Source organism: Monodon monoceros, unplaced genomic scaffold (genome assembly GCF_005190385.1).
Source record: "Monodon monoceros isolate NGI ecotype Baffin Bay Population unplaced genomic scaffold, NGI_Narwhal_1 Super_Scaffold_18, whole genome shotgun sequence".
Classification (NCBI taxonomy): Eukaryota; Metazoa; Chordata; class Mammalia; order Artiodactyla; family Monodontidae; genus Monodon; species Monodon monoceros.
In genome coordinates, this window is record NW_021703774.1 from 101,253,992 (window position 1) to 101,278,370 (window position 24,379).

Below are 24,379 nucleotides of genomic sequence, written 5' to 3' on the forward strand. Positions count from 1 at the left end.
TTTCCAAAGTAAACAGTGATCTCTAGGAATAGTGTAGGTTCAGTAAGAATAAAGCCATATCAATCTAAATGCATCTTGCTTTTTCTAAAGGGCTATATACTGGAAATCAGAGGAATTTTATAGACAGAGTATTGGGACTTCAGTATGACCAAGAATTCAAGATATCCTTATGAAAGAACTGTGGGCTGGTTGTATTAGGTAAGAGGATTTTTAACTTGTTGAATAATACAAACAATGCTAGTTAAGAAATATTATAAATTCAGAGGAAGTTTTCCAGGAGGAATAAATCAGAGGTTGATCCCTCAGCCCTAAAATGTTCAACATTTTCACTAATGACTTTTATGCTAATATCTGCAGCTTGGTGATCAATGAAAGAATGCTGGGTTAAAAAATTAGAATTCAAAAAATTCTCATATGGCTGAAACAACAGACCAAATCAAACAATACAAAATCTGCCTACAAAAAAATCTAGTCTTTTACTTTAGTCCAATATTAAACTTTATAAGCAGAGTATGGGGCACATGTCTTAGCAGCTTGTATTTCTTATAAATAGGTTTTATTCAAAAGCATATTACAGTGCAAGGATTTGAAAAGAAATAGTGTGTGGTTGGTGGTAAACAACTTCTCTCCATCTCCACTGATGAGCCCTTCTCAGACTAATGTGTATATGCCTTACCTGGGGGTCTTGTTATAATGCAGATTCTGATTCAGTAGGTCTGGGGTGGAGCCCGAGATTCTCAGTTTCTAAGCTCTCAGGTGATGATACTGCTGATGGTGATGATGACCCAAATCCACAGTTTGAAAAGTAAGAGAGTAACAGATTTAAAATTGCAGTGGAATGGATACAGGGCAGCAGTGGTTCACCACATGGGCTGCTCACTAGAATCATCAAAATACTGACATCTGGGCCTGATCAAGACCAACTAAATGAGAATCTCTGGAGACGAGGCTTGAGCACCGACATGTTTTTCAGCTTTCCAGTGATTCTTATTCTCTAGATTGACTGGTTGATATATCTCAGAAGTTTTGTAACTAAGAAGCTTATTTTTTATAAAAAATATATATATATGTAACTAAGAAGTTATATATAACTAAGTTTTATACATATATAAAACTAAGAAGGTTTGTAATTTATATATACATATATAAATTATAAAACTTCTTAGGTATCACTATTTATATATGTATGAGTTACATATATAATTAACATATAAATAATTTCTGGGGGGCAAATTTCCATTAAAACTATATATGTAAATACCTGTTTATATATATATATATACACAGACAGGTGTTAGAGGAGCTCCTAAATTACTCTGTACTATAGTTGTAAACATATTTGGCAAATCTAATTTATGGTTAAAAAATATGTCATTCCAATATTTGTAATAATCTGTAAGGGAGAAAAATCTGAAAAACAAAATAGATATATATGTATGTATAACTGAATCACTTAGCTGTACATCTGAAACTAACACAACATTGTAAATCAAGTATACTTCAATAAAAATAAAATAAAATGTCATTCCAAATGTGAAAACTTTCATGATAATATTAGACAATGGTTCTTGTCCTTCATTGTATTAAAAATAAACCAATGTATACCACCTTATACCTATTAGGATGGCTGCTATCTAAAAAACAGAAAAAAAAAACAGAAAATAAGCCTTGTTGATAATGTGGAGAAAGTAGAACCCTTGTGCACTGTTGGTGGAAATGTAAAATGGTGCAGCCACTGTGAGAAACAGTATGGGAGTTCCTCAAAAATTAACCATAGAATTACCATGTGATCCAGCAATTCCACTTCTGGGTATATAACCAAAATAATTGAGAGCAGGGTCTTGAAGATATATATTCATATTCATAAATAGAATATATTCCTATTTTCCTATTCATATAAATTATGGCATTATTCACAATAGCCAGAAGGTAGAAGGAACCCAGGTATTCATCAACCCATAAATGGATAACCAAAAACGATTTATAGATACAATGAAATATTATTAAGCTAAAAATGAAGGAAACTATGACATATGTTGCAACATGAATGAACCTTGAGGACATTATGCAAACTGTAATAAGCCAGACACAAAAGGATAAATACTGTATGATTCCACTTATATATCTAAAGTAGTCAAATTCATAGAGACAGAAGATAGGATGGTCGTTGCCAGGGGCTGGAGGGAGGAGAGGAATAAGACGTTATTGTTTAACGGGTACAGAGTTTCAGTGATGCAAAATGAAAAGAGTTATGCAAATGGATGCTGATAAAGGTTGTACAGTAATGTGCATATTTAATACTACTGACCTGTACAATTTAAAATGGTTATGATAAATGTTATATGTATTTCACCACAATTTTTTTAAAAAGTAAACCAATGTAAAATCTTAAATATACCAAGAGCAACTTGTACCATAATGTTATATAGATACATAATAATATATTATTATTACCTGGTATTTTGTATCTTTTACAATTTTGTTACTGATAATAATATTGTGAGATGCACAGGACAGACATGATCTCTATTTTAAAAATGAAAGAAACTGAGGCTCAGAGAGATGAGCTTAGAGCCCAGGACTCCTGACTCAAGGACCAGGTATCACTTCTTTCCAACTCATCCCTGGCCACACTTTGGTCCTAGTGGCTGGAATTTTAGGGGTGTGTGTGTGTGTGTGTGTGTGTGTGTGTGTGTGTGTGTGTGTGTGTATGAGAGTTCAGTTATTAACATTAATATTGTGCTTGGATGTTTTTGCAGTTATAAACATCTCTGATAGGTTGATGTGGTAGAGGTGTTTGTCTCTTTGCCAAGCTGGTGACAATTTAATGATAGTATTGTCAACCAGTGTCTTCAATGATTATACACATTTATTAGACAGTATAATCATCTCTACTATGTCAGTTGCTCACACACCAGAAATGAAGTTCCAGGAATAGTCTATTACTCTGACAGGGATAATAGGTCATTATTACCAAATCAGCAGCACAGTGCTTTAAAAATAAATGACCCTGCTTCACATCAGTATTTATTTTTCATAAATGCCTCAGGTTTGTCTTAGCATCTAAGAGCAGGAGAAAATTATCCCCTTAATATTCTTCTATTTTTTTTTTGCATGTCTTAAGTGGTCTTAAATGGTAAATGAAACGTTTCTGTTGACCCCAATATAGAAGGCTGGGTGGTTTTATAGGAGCATTAATAGAAAATGGGTAGAATTCATCTTATATGCACACCAAATGCATATATAATCTTTTCCTTTTCCATCCAATTCTGTTGACAAATAAGGGCCAGCTAGGAAGATGGGAGTTGGAGGGGGAAAGGAGAAATACTAGGTACTTACCCCATGAATTAAGGTGAGTTTTTTTTTTCCAGTGATATATATCAGGAATAAAAATAATTTGGCACCTTACTTTTCTTTTTTTAGCATCTTTATTGGAGTATAATTGCTTTACAATGCTGTGTTAGTTTCTGTTTATAACATAGTGAATCAGCTATACATTTACATATATCCCCATATCTCCTCCCTCTTGCATCTCCCTCCCACCCGCCCTATCCCACCCCTCTAGGTGGTCACGAAGCATGGAGCTGACCTCCCTGTGCTATGTGGCTGCTTCCCACTAGCTAGCTATTTTACATTTGGTAGTTTATATGAGTCCCTGCCACTCTCTAACTTCGTCCCAGCTTACTCTTCTCCCGCCGCATGTCCTCAAGTCCATTCTCTACGTCTGCATCTTTATTCCTGTCCTGCCCCTAGGTTCTTCATAACCTTTTTTTTTTTTTTTAGATTCTGTATAAATGTGTTAGCATACGGTATTTGTTTTTCTCTTTCTGACTTACTTCACTCTGTATGACAGTCTCTAGGTCCATACACCTCATTACAAATAACTCAGTTTCGTTTCTTTTTATGGCTGAGTCATATTCCATTGTATATATGTGCCACATCTTCTTTATCCATTCATCTGTCGATGGACACTTAGGTTGCTTCCATGTCCTGACTATTGTAAATAGACCTGCAATGAACATTGTGGTACATGACTCTTCTTGAGTTATGGTTTTTGCAGGGTATATGCCCAGTAGTGGGATTGCTGGGTCATATGGTAGTTCTATTTTCAGGTGTTTTTTTTTTTCTTTACCTTTCTCCCAAGCTTTTATTAAAATACTCATAAAGATTTTTAAAAAGACAAGACTGCACAGACAAATTACTAAGTATACAGAAACATGATATTCAAACATCATTAAAATGACAGAAATCTTTTAAGATCTGCTTCTCATCTCAGTCTAAATCAAGGATCTGGCATTGTCCTCAAGGAACTAACCACAAATAACACAGTGCATGCCTAATAGCTTTCTTTGTGTTCTCTTTGTTGGTCCAGCTACTTGTTTTATAATTCTTCCTTACCTGAATGACATTATTAGCAATAGAAAACACACAAATATTACCATAGGAATTAGCTAATTATTAAAAGCTGATTATCAACTATATTTATCCTATAATTTAATTTCATCTGTTTCTTTGTAATTTTGCTTTTACATACAAAATTTACCACCAAATATGTATCTCTGGCTCCCTAATATATGAACGACTTGTGTAAGAAAAAACATTTGATGACGTACATAAAATCACAATCACAGTAATTGAACCATAGTTAACACTAATTCAGAACAGAGGAATTTATGCTCATTTATAAGTGATTATATAAAAGAAGAGAAAATGCGTTAGGTAACAAAATGATATTAAATTTTTTATATGAACAAATTACATGAATCCCAAGTTCTTAAAAAAGTTTATGTTCTATTTTTAGTTTTTTAAGGAACCTCCATACTCTTCTCCATATTGGCTGTATCAATTTACATTCTCACCAACAGTGCAAGTGGGTTCCCTTTTCTCCACACCGTCTCCAGCATTTATTGTTTGTACATAAATTGATGATGGCCATTCTGACTGGTGTGAGGTGATATCTCATTGCAGTTTTGATTTGCAATTCTCTAATGATTAGTGATGTGGAACATCCTTTCATGTGTTTGTTGGCAATCGGTATGTCTTCTTTGGAGAAATGTCTATTTCGGTCTTCTGCACATTTTTAGATTACATTGTTTGTTTTTTTGATATTGAGCTGCATGAGCTGCTTGTAAAATGAGGAGATTAATCCTTTGTCATTTGCTTCATTTGCAAATATCTTCTCTCATTTTGAGGGTTGTCTTCTCATCTTGTTTATGGTTTCCTTTGCTGTGCAAAAGCTTTTAAGTTTCATTAGGTCCCATTTGTTTATTTTTGTTTTTATTTCCATTTCTCTAGGAGGTGGGTCAAAAAGGATCTTGCTGTGATTTATGTCACAGAGTGTTCTGCCTATGTTTTCCTCTAAGAATTTTACAGCGTCTGCCCTTACATTTAGGTCTTTAATCCGTTTTGAGTTTATTTTTGTGTATGGTGTTAGGGAGTGTTCTAATTTCATTCTTTTACATGTAGCTGTCCAGTTTTCCCAGCACCACTTATTGAAGAGGCTGTCTTTTCTATATTTTATATTCTTGCCTCCTTTATCAAAAATAAGGTGACCATATGTGTGTGGGTTTATCTCTGGGCTTTCTAACCTGCTCCATTGATCTATATTTCTGTTTTTGTGCCAGTACCATACTGTCTTGATTACTGTAGCTTTGTAGTATAGTCTGAAGACAGGGAGCCTGATTCCTCCAGCTCCATTTTTCTTTCTCAAGATTGCTTTGGCTATTCAGGGCCTTTTTTGTTTCCATACAACTTGTGAAATTTTTGGTTCTAGTTCTGTGAAAAATGCCATTGGTAGTTTGATAGGGATTGCATTGAATCTGTAGATTGCTTTGGGTAGTATAGTCATTTCCACAACGTTGATTCTTCCAATCCAAGAATATGGTATATCTCTCCATCTGTTTATATCATCTTTAATTTCTTCCCTCAGTGTCTTATAGTTTTCTGCGTGCAGGTCTTTTGTCTCGTTAGGTAGGTTTATTCCTAGGTATTTTATTCTTTTTGTTGCAATGGTAAATGGGAGTGTTTCCTTAATTTCTCTTTCAGATTTTTCATCATTAATGAATAGGAATGCAAGAGAATTCTGTGCATTAATTTTGTATCCTGCTACTTTACCAAATTCATTGATTAGCTCTAGTAATTTTCTGTTAGTGTCTTTAAGATTCTCTATATATAGTATCATGTCATCTGCAAACAGTGACAGCTTTACTTATTCTTTCCCAATTTGGATTCCTTTTATTTCTTTTTCTTCTCTGATTGCTGTGGCTAAAACTTCCAAAACTATGTTGAATAATAGTGGTGAGAGTGGGCAACCGCGTCTTGTTCCTGATCTTAGAAATGGTTTCAGTTTTTCACCATTGAGAATGATGTTGGCTGTGGGTTTTTCATACATGGCCTTTATTATGTTGAGGAAAATTCTCTCTATGCCTACTTTCTGGAGGGTTTTTATCATAAATTCATATTGAGTTTTGTTGAAAGCTTTTTCTGCATCTATTGAGATGATCATATGGTTTTTATCCTTCAATTTGTTAATATGGTGTATCACGTTGATTGACTTGAGTATATTGAAGAATCCTTGCATTCCTTGGATAAACCCCAACTGATCATGATGTATGATTCGTTTCATGTGCTGTTGGATTCTGTTTGCTAGTATTTTGTTGAGGATTCTTGCATCTCTTTTCATCAGTGATATTGGCCTGTAGTTTTCTTTCTCTGTGACATCTTTGTCTGGTTTTGGTATCAGGGTGATGGTGGCCTCGTAGAATGAGTTTGGGAGTGTTCCTCCCTCTGCTATATTTTGGAAGAGTTTGAGAAGGATAGGTGTTAGCTGTTCTCTAAATGTTTGATAGAATTCTCCTGTGAAGCCATCTGGTCCTGGGCTTTTGTTTGTTGGAAGAGTTTTAATCACAGTCTCAATTTCAGTGCTTGTGACTGGTCTGTTTACATTTTCTATTTCTTCCTGGGTCAGTCTCGGAAGGTTGTGCTTTTGTAAGAATTTGTCCATGTCTTCCAGTTTGTCCATTTTGTTGGCATACAGTTGCTTGTAGTAATCTCTCATGATCCTTTGTATTTCTGCAGTGTCAGTTGTTACTTCTCCTTTTTCACTTCTAATTCTATTGATTTGAGTCTTCTCCCTTTTTTTTCTTAATGAGTCTGGCTGATGGTTTATCAATTCTGTCTATTTTCTCAAAGAACCAGCTTTTAGTTTTGTTGATCTTTGCTATTGTTTCCTTCATTTCTTTTTCTTTTATTTCTGATCTGATCTTTATGATTTCTTTTCTTCTGCTAAATTTGGGCTTTTTTTTCTTCTCCTTTCTCTAACTGCTTTAGGTGTAAGGTTAGGTTGTTTATTTGAGATGTTTCTTGTTTCTTGAGGTAGGATTGTATTGCTATAAACTTCTCTCTTAGAACTGCTTTTGCTGTATCCCATAGGTCTTGGGTCGTTGTGTTTTCATTGTCATTTGTTTCAAGGTATTTTTTGATTTCCTCTTTGATTTCTTCAGTGATCTCTTGGTTATTAAGTAGTGTATTGTTTAGCCTCCATGTGTTTGTATTTTTTACCGATTTTTTCTTATAATTGATATCTAGCCTCATAGTGTGTGGTCAGAAAAGATACTTGATAAGATTTCAATTTTCTTAACTTTACCAAGGCTTGATTTGTGACCCAAGATATGATCTATGCTGGAGAATGTTCCATGAGCACTTGAGAAGAAAGTGTGTTCTGTTGTTTTTGGATGGAATGTCCTATAAATATCAGTTTAGTCCGTCCTGTTTAATGTATCATGTAAAGCTTGTGTTTCCTTATTTATTTTCATTTTGGATGATCTGTCCATTGGTGAAAGTGGGGTGTTAAAGCCCTCTCCTATGATTGTGTTACTGTCGATTTCCCCTCTTATGGTTGTTATCATTTGCCTTATGTATTGAGGTGCTCCTATGTTGAGTGCATAAATATTTACAATTGTTATACCTTTTCTTGGATTGATCCCTTGATCATTATGTAGTGCCCTTCTTTGTCTCTTGTAGTATTCTTTGTTTTAAAGTCTATTTTGTCTGATATGAGAACTGCTACTCCAGCTTTCTTTTGATTTCGGTTTGCATGGAATATCTTTTTCTATCTCCTCACTTTCAGTCTGTATGTGTCCCTAGGTCTGAAGTGGGTCTCTTGTAGACAGCATATATATGGGTGTTGTTTTTGTATCCATTCAGCCTGTCTATGTCTTTTGGTTGCAGCATTTAATCCATTTATATTTAAGGTAATTATTATGTATGTTCCTATTACCATTTTCTTAATTGTTTTGGGTTTGTTATTGTAGGTCTTTTCCTTCTCTTGTGTTTCCTGGCTAGAGAAGTTCCTTTAGGATTTGTTGTAAAGCTGGTTTGGTGGTGCTGAATTCTCTTAGCTTTTGCTTGTCTGTAAAGCTTTTAATTTCTCCGTCAAATCTGAACGAGATCCTTGCTGGGTAGAGTAATCTTGGTTGTACGATTTCTCCTTCATCACTTTAAATATGTCCTGCCACTCCCTTCTGGCTTGCAGAGTTTCTGCTGAAAGATCAGCTGTTAACCTTATGGGGATTTCTTTATGTGTTATTTGTTGTTTTTCCCTTGCTGCTTTTCATATTTGTTCTTTGTATTTAATTTTTGATAGTTTGATTAATATGTGTCTTGGTGTGTTTCTCCTTAGATTTATCCTGTATGGGACTCTCTGTGTTTCCTGGACTTGATTAACTATTTCTTTTCCCATATTAGGGAAGTTTTCAAGTATAATCTCTTGAAATATTTTCTCAGTCCCTTTCTTTTTCTCTTCTTCTTCTGGGACCCCTATAATTCGAATGTTAGTGTGTTTAGTGTTGTCCGAGAGGTCTCTGTGACTGTCCTCAATTCTTTTCATTCTTTTTTCTTTATTCTGCTCTGCATTAAAATTTCCACTATTTTATCTTCCAGGTCACTTATCCATTCTTCTGCCTCAGTTATTCTGCTATTGATTCCTTCTAGAGAGTTTTTAATTTCATTTATTGTGTTGTTCATCATTGTTCGTTTGGTCTTTAGTTCTTCTAGGTCATTTTTAAACTTTTCTTGTATTTTCTCCATTCCATTTCCAAGATTTGATCATCTTTAATATCATTACTCTGAATTCTTTTTCAGGTAGCCTGTGTATTTCCTACTCATTTGTTTGGTCTGGTGGGTTTTTACCTTGCTCCTTCATCTGCTGTGTGTTTCTGTGTCTTCTCTTTCGTTTAATTTACTGTGTTTGAGGTCTCCTTTTCACAGGCTGCAGGTTCATAGTTCCTGTTGTTTTTGGTGTCTGCCCCCAGTGGCTAAGGTTGTTTCAGTGGGTTGTGTGGCTTCCTGGGGGAGGGAACTGGTGTCTGTGTTCTGGTTGATGAGGCTGCGTCTTGTCTTTCTGGTGGGCAGGTCTGCATCCTGTCTTGTGTTTTGGGGTGTCTGTGACCTTATTATGATTTTAGGCAGCCTCTCTGCTAATGGGTTGTGTTGTGTTCCTGTCTTGCTAGTTGTTTGTCATAGGGTGTCCAGCACTGTAGCTTGCTGGTCGTTGAATGGAGCTGGGTCTTAGCATTGAGATGGAGATCTCTGGGAGAGCTTTTACTGTTTGATATTACATGGAGCTGGGATGTCTCTGGTGGACCAATGTCCTGAACTTGGTTCTCCAACCTCAGAGGCACAGGCCTGACACCTGGCCAGAGCACCAAGACTCTGTCAGCCACACGGCTCAGAAGTAATGGAGAAAAGAAGAAAATAAAATTAAATTAAAGTTATTAAAATAAAAAATAATTATAGAAAATAAAAACATTTTAAAATAATAAAAAAAAGAAAAAAAAACAGAAAGAAAGAAGAGAGCAACCAAACCAAAAAACAAATCCACCAATGATAACAAGCACTAGAAACTATACTAAAAAAGAAAAAACAAACAAAAAAACCCAGACAGGCAGAACCCTAGGACAAATGGTGAAAGCAAAGCTATACAGAGAAAATCACACAAAGAAGTATACACATACACACTCAAAAAAAGAGAAGAAGGAAAAAAATATATATATCTTTGCTCCCAAAGTCCACAGCCTCAATTTTGGGATGATTCGTTGTGTATTCAGGTATTCCACAGATGCAGGGTACCTCAAGTTGATTGTGGAGATTTAATCCGCTGCTCCTGAGGCTGCTGGGAGAGATTTCGCTTTCTCTTCTTTGTTCGCACAGCTCCCGGGGTTCATCTTTGGATTTGGCCCCCCCTCTGCGTAAAGGTAGCCTGAGGGCGTCTGTTCTTCACTCAGACAGGACAGGGTTAAAGGAGCAGCTGTTTCGGGGGCTCTGGCACACTCAGGCCGTGGGGAGGGAGGGGTACGGAATGCGGGGCGAGCCTGCAGTGGCAGAAGCCAGTGTGACGTTGCAACAGCCTGAGGCACGCCATGCATTCTCCCGGGGAAGTTGTCCCTGGATCACGGGACCCTGGCAGTGGCGGGCTGCACAGGCTCCCAGAGGGGAGGTGTGCATAGTGACCTGTGCTTGCACACAGGCTTCTTGGTGGCTGCAGCAGCAGCCTTAGCATCTCATGCCCATCTCTGGTGTCCATGCTGATAGCCATGGATCCCGCTCATCTCTGGAAGCTTGTTTAGGCGGTGTTCTGAATCCCCTCTCCTTGCGCACCCCAAAACAATGGTCTCTTGCCTCTTCCGCAGCTCCAGACTTTTTCCCAGACTCCCTCCTGGCTAGCTGTGGCGCACTAGCCCCCTTCAGGCTGTGTTCACGCAGCCAACCCCAGTCCTCTCCCTGGGATCCGACCTCCGAAGCCCGAGCCTCAGCTCCCAGCCCCCGCCACCTAGGTGGGGGAGTAGACAAGCCTCTCGGGCTGGTGAGTGCCGGTCAGCCCTGATCCTCTGTGCGGGAATCTCTCCGCTTTGCGCTCCGCACCCCTGTGGCTGCGCTCTCCTCCGCGGCTCTGAAGCTTTCCCCCTCCGCCACCCACGGTCTCCGCCCGCAAAGGGGCTTCTAGTGTGTGGAAACCTTTCCTCCTTCAGAGCTCCCTCCCAGGGGTGTAGGTCCTGTCCCTATTATTTTGTCTCTGTTTTTTCTTTTTTCTTTTGCCCTACCCAGGTACATGGGGAGTTTCTGGCCTTTTGGGAGGTCTGAGGTCTTCTGCCAGCGTTCAGTAGTTGTTCTGTAGGAGTTGTTCCACGTGTAGATGTATTTCTGATGTATGTGTGGGGAGGAAGGCGATCTCCACATCTTACTCCTCCGCCATCTTAAAGTCTCCCCTAAGGTGAGTTTTTAACGTTCTTTTAATGCTGTTTGATCGGGCCGTCAGAGTGTACAAACATTTCCCAAATGCTGTCCCTTCCCTATGTAGAGTGTTTTAAAGGGAAACTCATAACTCACGAAAGGAAAAATTCCCCTCCACTTGCGGAGGGATACCCCTCCTCCTCTTGGACAGGACAGCCTGTGGGGTCCTGAGGGGTCTTCCTGGGGCTGGACACCTGTTCTTACCACCTGGCAGGAGACTCTGCTCAGAGAGCAGTCCCCCTTTGTACTAAAGTCTGGATTAAATCACAACCCGGCTGGAGACTGGCGATACCCACAGCTGCGGTGGCAAAAAGGTGCCAGGAAGGACGGGAGCGTTTGTTTCCCAAGGAGGGAAGGAGCGAGCCGGCTGGGTGAGGAGTCCTGTTTCTTTGATAACTGAGAACTGTCCTCTTAGAGGTGGCCGCTCGCTTTCAAAACAAAAAGAAGCTTGTAACTGTAAAAGGCTCTGATGGGTTTCCTGCTCCCCCACCCTTTTAGAGGCAAAACCTATTTATGAGGCTTTATTAAGTGCAAATAAGTCCCTCAGCTTCAACGGAGAAGCAGCAGCTGCTGAAGATGTGGTCATTTGCATATAAATGACATAATTTCAGCTCAGAGAAGGATATTGAAAAATACACATGTCGACAATGGAATCCTGATAGAGTCACACATACTAAGGTCAGATATTGTAATTTTTAAGGCTGCTGCATGCTGATGGCTGCATGCTGATGACTTCATCCTACCACACATTCAATTCTGTTTGGGTTATATGAATTTTATCTTCTATGAAATGGAAGATTTTTTATTGTGAATTAATTAGACTACATTTTTTTTCTAAACATGAGAACATGTAGGTCAATAAGCTAAATGCTCTACAAATGCATAGGCTGTGTGACAGCCAAAGTTACCAACTTCAGACTTGGTTTTCTGTACAGGTAACAAAGAGGGTTGTGTGCCCAGGGGTCTCCTGGGGAAGAGACAGTGGTGCTTTCATTCTGTCCTCTGCAGGGTCAACCTTCTTTTGAAGGGTGAAAGGAAGCTCCAGTTTCCATATTCTAAAAAGGTTTTCCAACAGCCTGGCTAAAAGATTAGGGGAGAAATTACTGTGGCCTAGAAACCCCTGAAAATTTACCAAGTACCCACCATATGCCCTTGCACCATGGCCTGTGGCTTAAGGGTCACAGCTGGTGAGAAACAGCTCCTGGAATCATCTGCCCTGCTTCCAGGCAAGTGTCCCGCATGCTCTCTGGAGGAAGGAGGTGGGTTCCTCTGAGATTTGCCCCAAATTTTGGCCCTGCAACAATCCAGTGCTTATTGGCTCCTTCCCCATCTGCAAAATAGAGCTTGTTTAGAAACTGCTTGCTGTGTACTGGCTGCTGGGAAGGCCAGAGAAATAGATAGTAGCACCTTCAGCTTGCCAGCCAGTCCACAGTCCCCTCAGGGAGAACATCTTCCTGTAAATGATGATCCCTTAAGGGATAACTTTAGATTCTCTTATAGAAAAGTAGTATCTTGTGATCCTTTAAGTAACAGACTTTACTCATTGATTCAGCCTTTGATCATTGCATTATTTATTCATTAAATAAGTTAGGTAACTAATTCTCAACATATTTTTAAACCTTACATGTTAATATTTATTGGATGACAAAAGTCTTTGGTATACACATCCTTTTTAAAAGAGAGAAAGATGACTAATAAATAATTAAATAGCTAGCAGGGTAGAAGAAAAATTTAGAAACTCACCATACAAAGATGTTTTTCATAGAGAACTTTAGAGCCTTTAGAGTACTCTATTATGCTAACTTGAAAAAAGAATCTCAATGTTGATTTGCTGAAGTATTCGATATATTCCCCATAAAGAGGTATATATAAAGCTTCGGGTTTTTTTTTTTGGCTGCATGACACGGCTTGTGGGATCACAGTCCCCGACCGGGAATTGAACCTGGGCCATGGCAGTGAAAGCGCAGAATCCTAACCACTAGGCCACCAGGGAACTCCCCAAATCTTTAGGTTTAGTAAAGATTTTAAAACTATAAATTCTAAAAAGCTTAGTCCTGGTAATCGATCAGATTATACACATAAAAGATGATTATATTATCCAAAGTTTGACATCCCAGGATTAGAGAAGGGTGATTAAACCACCCAGGGGTAGATCCAGGTATTGTGAGGCCTGAAGCTTATTCAATTTGGAGGACTCTCTTTAAGAAAAAAAAAAAAAATACAAAATCACTGATACAAAATTGAGTACAAAGTGAATATTTATTTAAGTGGAGGGAAAAACACAACAAATTATAAATTAAAAAAAGGAAGCAGCACATTGTAAGCCTCACAAAAGCCACAAAACTAACCTATGTTAATTGATTAACTGGCTACACCTCTATGACACTTTCCCTACAATTGACTACCTACCTGTTCAGTCTATCCTTTAATGTGGTTGATAAAAATTCATTTCTTATTAATGATAGTTTTTAAAAGTTTACTTCATCTTTACAATATGTTATATGTAATGTCATGTAAAGTTTTAGGATCATTATCAAACTGGGGAAAGCCTCTACTTCTTTCATACATGAGCTGTGAAATGTCAGGGAATTTCAAGTTTTCCTGTGGAGCAACTGATCCTAAATACGTTCACATGTTCCTGGCACCTTGGGCCACAGAACACATTGCTTTCTATTGCAATGTGCTCTTGGGTACTGCACTGTTGTGTCCCCAAAACAGTGTTTATAGAAGCTGTCCCTATATCAAGACAGTTAGCATTATCTTGACTACACATAGAATTGACCGTAAAACAGATAATTAAATGTACTCCCAACTCAACTGACCTGGGTGAAGGGAAAGAATCTATTAGAAGAGCTCTGAGGGGGCAGAAGTTGAGACACAGATGTAGAGAACAAACATATGGACACCAAGGGGGGAAAACCACGGTGGGGTGGGGATGGTGGTGTGCTGAATTGGGCGATTCAGATTGACATGTTTACACTGATGTGTATAAAATGGATGACTAATAAGAACCTGCTGTATAAAAAAACAAACAAAAAACCAACTAATATTAAACTTTCTTTGGGTTATTTGTATGGAAATATGTTAATGTTTCAGACATTACATGAAGTTTCTAAAAATCTTATATGTTCTGGTGTAATGTTATAAGTCATAATTCTAGTTATTACTTTAAAATGTATATCTCAGAAATAACTAAATTTCCTTGTCAATTACATTATCATGAACTTTCATCAAATCTTTAACTGTGGTCATTTCTAAGTCTTTTGTCATCTACAGACAGTTCTGAGTGTGCTCTGATGCTTTTGCAAAAATGTTCCTACAAAAGGGTTTCATCTTCAAGGAATTCATGGAAAAAACTCTGACAAGTACAGGTTTCTGGTAACTGACTATACTGCTGAACTGAATGAATAAGCATTTTCAGAACTCTAATGGAAAACTGATGAATTCATAAAAGTGCTAACAAAAGATCAAGATGAAAAAATAATTAATTGCATGGGACTGAGTGAACTGATGAGGTTGATTATAATTTTTGTGACTTTCTGTTTGAATAAAAAAAAAAAATTCCCCCTCCCAAAAAAAAGGAGAGCCTCTGCGGAAAGCTTTCTGGGCCCTTTCTGCCTTTGGTCAGTCTGGTGGTTCTTATACACCTGGTCGTGGCTGATTTTCAAGGCACAGTGTCTGGGATGAGAGAAGAGTGGCTGTAAAAGCAGAAGACAGGTGAACATTTTCCTTCTGGCAGCACAAGCCCCTGAAAGTTAAAAAAAAAATGCTATTCCCTAAGTTCACAAAAACAATACCCTCCAGACTCCCTCCTACCAGCATTCTCTGTATACCAGTTCAGTTCCTCCAGAGTAGAATTTAAACCAGAAAATGCCACGAGAAATAATAAGAGCCCCAGGTGGATGCAAGTCTCTCTGGGGTGTGATTGCCTGAACACAACCAATTCTCTGGTGGATCAATGGTCATCGTCTTTTGGCAGAGCTTTGCTAAAAGCAGCACCTCTCGGAGCTGCCAGAGAAGAAATGGACACTTTGATCTGTCCTAGACAGAAGAGGCAGCAGGTAGTTTAGACTGCTGAAAAACAGTTTGAGGTGAGCTTCTAGTTCAGTAGAAATTAATCCGTGCCTCTAGATAGCACATAAGCCTATTGGAAAGCTTCTTCAATTCAAGCAGTTAATAATTTATCAAGTCTTGTAGCTTAAGGGATACAGTTTTCAAAATTATTGTACTGAGGGAATCATAAATTCCACCAAGAGGAAGGTTGTAGTCCAGATATTTTATTTTAGATTTCCAACCAGGGTGTATTATGACACTCCACATGAAAGTCAAATCGTCCGTGTAAAACGATTTCCAGGTGATAAGTTTACCCCAAGGGGTCCAGTAAAGTAATACATTCAGAGTTATATCTGACTTTCACAATCTATAAAGACTAGTTATCAATGTTTTGAAAGATTTGATAAGCAGGAAGAAAAAAATAGCTTATGGATGCTGACATTTGTCTCATTAATGGGAGCAGCATAAGAAGTACAAGCTCCTTCTGGATTTGGCTGTAAATACACCACTGACATACATTTTGGAAAGTTGCTGTTTTGTGCTGGTGGGAATGTATTTGTCTAACCTTGCCCTGACTCTAATAGACATAAGGAAGCAGTGATATTACTGTCAGCCACATTCAGCTTTTTAAAACAGGGGCACCCACTCTGCCAATATCTGCCAGGTTCCAGGCCACTGCATATTAAAAATTATGTTCAAGCAACACTATCTGGCCTCGTGAAAGTTTTATTAGGAAATAATTCTCCTGTTTCGCTTGGTGAAGGGAAGAAAAAAAACCCACTTCACCCAACAGGATTCCAAGGAATAATTAATGTTTCTTCCATCCTCAGAATAGGAATGCTGCCGCCTTCTCTAGTGTTTCACGCGGAAGACACAGCCCCACATGGCAAGGACAGAACTAATCAACATACTAGAAACAGGCAGGAGACGCAAGTTCTAATTAATCGCCAGCTTGAGTGTTGCCTGTCATTGCATCACTCTTTGTACTGTAGGCAATATTTTCATAAGTTACTCCCTTGTCAACAGGGAAAAAGAACTAGATTCTTTTTTTTTTTTTCTGGAAGATTGGTAGGTTTGCTGAAGATGCTTATTAAAACAATAATAGTAATAACCAAGTGTTGAATTTTGCTTGGCTTTGGTTAAACTCTCTAGTTTAAAGTGAATTCCCTGGAGGATGCTGACTGCCCAAACTGCAGGAGAAATTCGTTGAGCATCATCGCTTGAGCTCATGGGGTGAAATACAAGAAATGGGTGGGTACACTGTTCACCCATGCAGAACTTACGACTAAACCCATTCTTTAAAAACTCACCGTGCACTTGAACAGAAGTATACTGCAGGGATACTTCATTTATCTAGCTAGCACCATCAGGAAATGGGTTGTTTTCCCTAAAAGTAAATCGTTCCTAAATGATATTTAAATTTTAATCCATTCAGTGTAAGCACATTGCATTTTAGCATTTCTACAATAATTGCATACTTGCCTACCTTTTATTTTTTTAACATCTTTATTGGAGTATAATTGCTTTACAATGCTGTGTTAGTTTCTGCTTTATAACAAAGTGAATCAGCTATGCATATACATACATCCCCATATCTCTCCCTCTGACATCTCCCTCCCACCCTCCCTATCCCACCCCTCTAGGTGGTCACAAAGCATGGAGCTGATCTCCCTGTGCTATGCAGCTGCTTCCCACTAGCTATCTATTTTACATTTGGTAGTGTATATATGTCCATGCCACTCTCTCACTTCGTCCCAGCTTACCCTTCCCCCTCCCCGTGTCCTCAAGTCCATTCTCTACGTCTGCATCTTTATTCCTATCCTGCCCCTAGGTTCTTCAGAACCCCCTTTATTTTTTAGATTCCGTATATACGTGTTAGCATACGATATTTGTTTTTCTCTTTCTGACTTACATCACTCTGTATGACAGACACTATGTCCATCTACCTCACTACAAATAACTCAATTTTTTTCTTTTTATAGATGAGTAATATTCCATTGTATATATGTGCTACATCTTCTTTATCCATTCATCTGTCAATGGACACTTAGATTGCTTCCATGTCCTGGCTATTGTAAATAGAGCTGCAATGAACATTTTGGTACATGACTCTTTTTGAATTATGGTTTTCTCAGGGTATATGCCCAGTAGTGGGATTGCTGGGTCATATGGTAGTTCTATTTTTAGTTTTTTAAGGAACCTCTATACTATTCTCCATAGTGGCTGTATCAATTTACAATGGAGCAAAGACAACCTCTTCAATAAGTGGTGCTGGGAAAACTGGACAGCTACATGTAAAAGAATGAAATTAGAACACTCCCTAACACCATACACAAAAATAAACTCAAAATGGATTAAAGACCTAAATGTAAGGCCAGACACTATAAAACTCTTAGAGGAAAACATAGGCAGAACACTCTATGGCATAAATCACAGAAAGATCCTTTTTGGCCCACCTCCTAGAGAAATGGAAATAAAAACAAAAATAAACCAATGGGACCTAATGAAACTTAAACGCTTTTGCACAGCAAAGGAAACCATAAATAAATTGAAAAGACAACCCTCAGCATGGGAGAAAATATTTGCAAACAAAGCAACTGACAAAAGATTAATCGCCAAAATTTACGAGCAGCTCATGCAGCTCAGTGTCAAATAAACAAACAACCCAATCCAAAAATGGGCAGAAGACCTAAACAGACATTTCTCCAAAGAAGATATACAGTCTGCCAACAAACACATGAAAGCATGCTCCACATCACTAATCATTAGAGAAATGCAAATCAAAACTGCAATGAGGTATCACCTCACACCGGTCAGAATGGCCATCATCAAAAAATCTACAAACAATAAATGCTGGAGAGGGTGTGGAGAAAAGGGAACCCTCTTGCACTGTTGGTGGGAATTGCCTACCTTTTAGATTTGAGTGAACACCTACTTTTTCTTTGTGAAAATGAATTCTTGTTACTGGTCACCACCCAGCAGTGGCTGCTGGGTCTGCTGGGCCACATATGGCTCTTCGGTTGTGGCTTTCAGCTTCCTCCTTTGCTTGAGCATTTCCTTCTCCCGCTCACCCACTGTGTGCCGCCCTGTAAATCCCCCTCTCACCACTTCTAATCAGACAAGGCAGGATTTTGCAGGTGAGACAGAGCAGGGGTTTTGAAGTCCAACATTTTAGGGTGAATTCCAGCTCCACCACTTACTTCCTGTGTGAACTTAAACAATTAATTTCCTCAGTCTTCTCATTTATAAAATGGAGAAGAAATACTTGTCTAGGGTTGTTGTGAGATGGAGGGATGTGGGTACAGAACTTGGCACAGACTTCTGGGGGCCGCAGCTTACCACGAGGTACCCCGAAAAGTGAAGTGTTTCTAAGAGAGGACCCGGACCTTTGTGGCAGCTCAGTGGACAGTCGGGGGATGTTTTCACTCACTTGCGGGTTCATTGCTGGTCACTGGAGGGCTGACCTTTCCAGCACCTCACCCCCAAAGACATGGATACACAGACCATTGCTGTGCCTAGTGATTTAAAGCAGCACCATCCAGCATCCTCTCTGTGCCTTTTTTGTTCATCTATCTATATAAATATTTATTTTTTTTTTTTTTTTACTGTTTTCCCATTACATGGGAAGGATTGAGCGGATTTCACCAGACTCGGAGGCCTGACTTTGCATATGGGCTGTACGGAATGCCAGGTCGGTGGTCCTCAGACTTGAGCTGCATCAGTATTGCCTGAAAGGCTCATTAAAACACAGATTCCTGGGCCTCACTCCCAAGGTTTCTGATTCAGTAGGTCTGGGGTGGGACATGAGATGTACCTGTCTAACCACTTCCCAAGTAAAGCTGATGCTGAGGCTGACATGGCTGGTCTAGGGACCATGCTCTGAGAACCTCTGCCTTGGGTGAGCCAAAGTAGAATGGGTGGTGTTGATCCGCAATCAGCCAGCCACACACACTTCTCCTCTATGGGCTAACAATTCTCCATAGGCGGCTGGAAGGCCAGCTAGTCCTCCTAAAGCAGCAGTCCCCAGCCTTTTTGGCACCAGGGACCAGGTTCGTGGAAGATAATTTTTCCACGGACAGGGAGGGGCGGGAGGTGGGGGATGGTTCAGGCGGTAATGCGAGTGATGGGGAGCCATGGGGGGTGATGGGGAGCGGCAGATGAAGCTTCGCTGGCTCGCCTGCCGCTCACCTCCTGCTGTGCGGCCCGGTTCCTACCAGGCCGAGGACCAGTACCGGTCCATGGCCCGGGGGTTGGGGACCCCGGCACTAAAGTAAAGCCTGCTCTTAGAGGCAAGTGGGGTTTTTTTTTGTTTTTTTTGTTTTTGCCGTACGCGGGCCTCTCACTGTTGTGGCCTCTCCCGTTGCGGAGCACAGGCTCCGGACGCGCAGGCTCAGCGGCCATGGCTCACGGGCCCAGCCGCTCTGCGGCATGTGGGATCTTCCCGGACCGGGGCACGAACCCGTGTCCCCTGCATCGGCAGGCGGACTCTCAACCACTGCACCACCAGGGAAGCCCAAGGCAAGTGGTTTTTCACAACTTGATCCCTAAAAAGCGTATGACAGAGGTGAGGTGCAAGGCAGATTTTTTGTAGCTTTAATTCCTTTCCACACCCCGTTGTCTAGTGAGTGCAAATAGCTGAGGCACCCCCTCCAGTGCCTGACCTTCTCTTATTTCCTCCCCTAAATCCACAGTGGCTGAAAAAGTCGGGGTTTGAGTGTGGGTTGTGGTCTGAATTATTAGCTCTTGGGTAAGGTGAGACCCATTCAAATTGTTCTTAATTTCCCACCACACGCTTGGGTTGAGAAGGAAGCAATTTTGTAACTATTTGCAAGTCAGAAATAGTGCTCACAAAATATTTAATTGAGATAACCCAAACCACATTTCCAAAATCCAAATCCCACATACTTAATTGACATGGAAATAGCTGTGTGAGACCTGGTCTCAGTGTCCTGACATTGCAGGTGAGGGTGTTTCTGGGAACTCTGCCAGACCCAAAGAGGAGAGCTATAGTCACGGGACAGGCTTATCCTACTTGTGTCTGTGTGAGGTCTGAGGAGAAAAGTGGGGCAGTGAGAAATCCTGGGTTGGAGTGTGGATGGTCAGTGTGAGAGAAGCCAAGGAACTTTTAGGAACAGGGATAACGAATTTTCAAATTAAATGTGTGATGTATTGTTGTATAACCCCTAATTTTAGAATGAGCCTGCTGTAGTCACTACTCTGTATTACCAGGGCTCACAGGGGTGGTCTCCATGGGACGAGAGAGGGGAGCAGCCCTCATGTCAGGTGACGTCGGCAGGCCTGGGAGGTTAGTGAGAGAGGTGACTCAGCAGAGGCCCAGGGATTTACAGAGACCCTCTGGGGCAGTCACTGGACTTCCCGTAGCTTGTGGCCCACAAGATTTGAGGTGTTTTCATTTAAGTAGTAAAGAAAAAAGTGGCCTAGCAAGGGGGCACCCAGGTGACAGACTCCCGGGTAACCTGAGGTTATAGGAAGATTCTGAAATCAACAACTCTGGTTGTTTTTGCCCCATTCCTTTTTCACATTTCTCCAATCTAAAGAAAATGTGTTCATTGCAACAATCTTTCCGAGTGGCTGCTGGGGCCTGGCCGTGTGCCAGATGCTGAGGAAATCTTGGGGACCATAAGGCAGGCCTTCATCTCTAGGAGCCTGTTTTCTTGGTTCCCCACCCCCCACCTGTGTCTTCTTTTCCTCCAAAGCCCAGTTCCATCATGTTTGCAGTGCAACCACCTTCCTCTTCCGTGCTCTCACCAATGACCCACTCCCAGAGCCTGGGGTATTCACCCATCTATTAAACAACAGTGTGCCAGGCACCGTTTGGGGCAATGGGGGACTCAGTAGTGAAGAAAAGAGACAAAAACCTCTTGCCTTCTTGAAAAAGACAATCAACAGGATAAAATAAAGCAAAGACACAGTTTGTAAAACTTCAGTAAGTTAGGCAGTGATAAAGAAAAAACGAAGCAGGGAGGGGAATAGAAGGAGTCTGGAGTGGGGTTTAATGGACCAGCCAGGGCAGGGGCTCTTTGAGAAGGTCTGAACTGAGCCAGGGAGAAAAGGCAAGTGCAAAAGCCTGACGTAGAAGCTCACTCCTGGAGCCTGAGGAAGAGCGGGGAGGCCGCAGTGGCAGAAGGCAGAAGCCGATGTAGGAGGGAAAAGCAGGAGATGAGGTCGGAGTGGGGCAGGCTGGGAAGAGACCGGGTATGTCTTGCAGGGCCTAGTAAGGCCCTGGCTTTGCTCTGCACCATGTGGGAAGTCATAGTGGGGTTCTGAGCTGAGGGGTGGCCCAGCATGTCTTAGTTTTAACAGGGTCATGCTGAGTGCAGTGTGAGGAATGAGCTGAAGGAGAGCGAGGGAGAATAATTAGGAAGCTACGGCAGAATCTAGGCAAGAAATGATGGTGGCCTGGACCAGTCTGTGATGGTGGAGATGGTGAGAAGTGATCAAATCCAGGATGTATTTTTAAGGTAGAGCCAACAGGGTTTGTTGACAGATTATGAGATATAAGAGAAAGAAAGGACCCAAAGAACGTCAATAGACATTTTTTCCAAAGAGGCTGTACAAAAGGCCAACAGGTACATGAAAAGGTGCTCAATATCACTAATCATCAGGGAAATGCAAATCAAAACCACAATGAGCTATCACCTCACACCTGTCAGAATGGCTGCCATCAGAAAGCCAAGAAGTAACAAGTGTTGGCAAGGATGTGAAGAAAAGGGAAACTTGTGCACTGTTGGTGGGAACATAAATTGGTGCAGCCACTCTAGAAAACAGTATGGAAATTCTTCAAGAAATTAAAAATAGAACTACCATGTGATCCAGCTATTCCACTTCTAGGTAGATATCCGAGGGAAATGAAATCACTATCTCGAAACGATATCTGTACCCCTGCGTTTATTGCAGCATTATTTACAATCGCCAAGACATGGAAACAATCTAAATGCCCACCAATAAATGAATGGATAAAGAAAATTTGGTATATTTTCAGACATAATGGAATATTGTCAGCCATGAGAAAGAAGGAAATTCTGCCATTTGCAACAACATGGGTGGAACTTGAGGGCATTATGCTAAGTGAAACAGGACAGACGAAGACAAATACTGTATGATCTCCATTATACGTGGACTCTGAAAGACAAATCAAACTCATAGAAACAGAGAGTAGATAGGTGGTTGCCCAGGCAGAAGAGTGGGGAAAATGGGAGAAGGTGGTCAAAGGGTACAAGCTTCCAGTTACAAAATGAGTAAGTTCTGGTTGTGCTTATGTACAGCATGGTGGCTATGTTAACAATACCATATTATATACTTGAAAGTTGCTGAGAGAGTAGAACTTAAAAGTTCTCACCCCAAAAGAAAAAGGTAACTATGTAAGGTGATGGATGTGTAATCATTTCCTAATATATACATTTATCAAATCATCACGTTGTACACCTTTAACTTACACACTGTTACATGTCAATTATATCTCAGTAAATGCGGGAGGAGAAGGACCTCAAGATGGCAACAAGTTTCTTGACTTGAGCAATTAGAAGAAAGGGTCACTATTTATTAAAACAGAGGAGACTGCAGGAGGAGCAGATGGGAAGATTCTGAGCTTGATTTTGGACCAGTTAGAGATTGAGAAGCCCATTAAACATCCAAGTGGAGATGTCAAATAGACATGGATATGTGACTGGAGCTCAGGAGAGAAGTCCAGATTTAAATTTGGGAGTAATTGTTATGACCCACCACGGACTTAAGCTGGGAAAAGAGGACATGAGGGGTTTGAGGGTCAGTGAAAGGGGGAAAGGATCAGTTGATTTGGAGCCGGGGAGCCACTACCACATAGTGCCACAGGAGAAGCAATGCCTCAGAAGAGCAAGTGTCAGCACGAAGTAAGGCGCATTCAGAAAAGAAGTGGAGGATCGAATAGAGGGATATTGCTGCCAACTGACTGAATTCCAGGGAGCACAGAGGAAGAGCTTCAGGAGAAAAGGAAAGGTGGGAGACGGGGTCAGAAAATGTGATGTACTGGACTTAATGTGCATGAAGTGTCCAGGGCATGAGGAATGATCGCTGAGTTTCGGGCCTCTCTTGGGGAAAGAGGTAAACAGGGATGAAGCTGGGCAGAGACCCCGACTACTGGTCCCAAGGCTCGAGGGGGAGGGTGGATGTGAGTGGGCGTGGCCGGGAGTGTCCTCCTTGCTCCCGAGCTCCCTTCGTCCCAGTTCTTTTCAACTTTTACTCTGGGCTGGGCAGGTTGTATTCGTTCCATCTCAGCCTCCGGTCGGGGCTCTTTTCCTGCTGGACCGGTTGACTGCGGGTTCCCTAGGCGTCTGTCTGAGCTGGGGCTCCTCTAACACCTGCCCTGCTTTGGAAACACCAACCTTACAAAGATTCCTTCTGCTGATTCCCACAGGCGCTGCGCTCTCGCCTTCTTCAAGATCCTAAAAGTAAAGATGCATTTGGGACTCGAAGGATTGCCCAGTGTATGCCTGAACCAAGCTCATCTTTTTTTTTTTTTTTTTTTTTTTTGCAGTACGCGGGCATCTCACTGTTGTGGCCTCTCCCATTGCGGAGCACAGGCTCCGGACGCGCAGGCCCAGTGGCCATGGCTCACGGGCCCAGCAGCTCCGCGGCATGTGGGATCTTCCCGGACCGGGGCACGAACCCGTGTCCCCTGCATCGGCAGGCGGACTCTCAACCACTGCGCCACCAGGGAAGCCCCAAAGCTCACCTTTCATAATCTGTCACATTTCTGTCAATATATCCTTTCTCTCATATCCACCCCCTTAACCAGCCATAAATGACTCCAGACTTTTTAAGGCCAGTGTTTTGCGTTCCTTATTTTTAATTTTTAAAAAGAGTTAAAGTCAACTTTCTTCTTTGTGGCCTTTTTCTTTCCTTTATGTCTATAAGATTGATGCCTTCTGTGATAAAAAGGATTCCCTTGTCCTCTTCTAGCACTTGGAATCATTTATTTTCCAACAATTTTTCTGGGGGCCTTCTCCTATCTCAGGACAGTGGTCTGACCACAGCCTTT

The 24,379-nt window shown here is 40.7% G+C and overlaps 1 pseudogene; it reads right to left on the bottom strand.

The window, feature by feature from the left end:
* Positions 1–23,611, bottom strand: part of LOC114897942 — a 36,048-nt pseudogene extending 12,437 nt beyond the window's left edge.
* Positions 23,612–24,379: the final 768 nt, after the last annotated feature.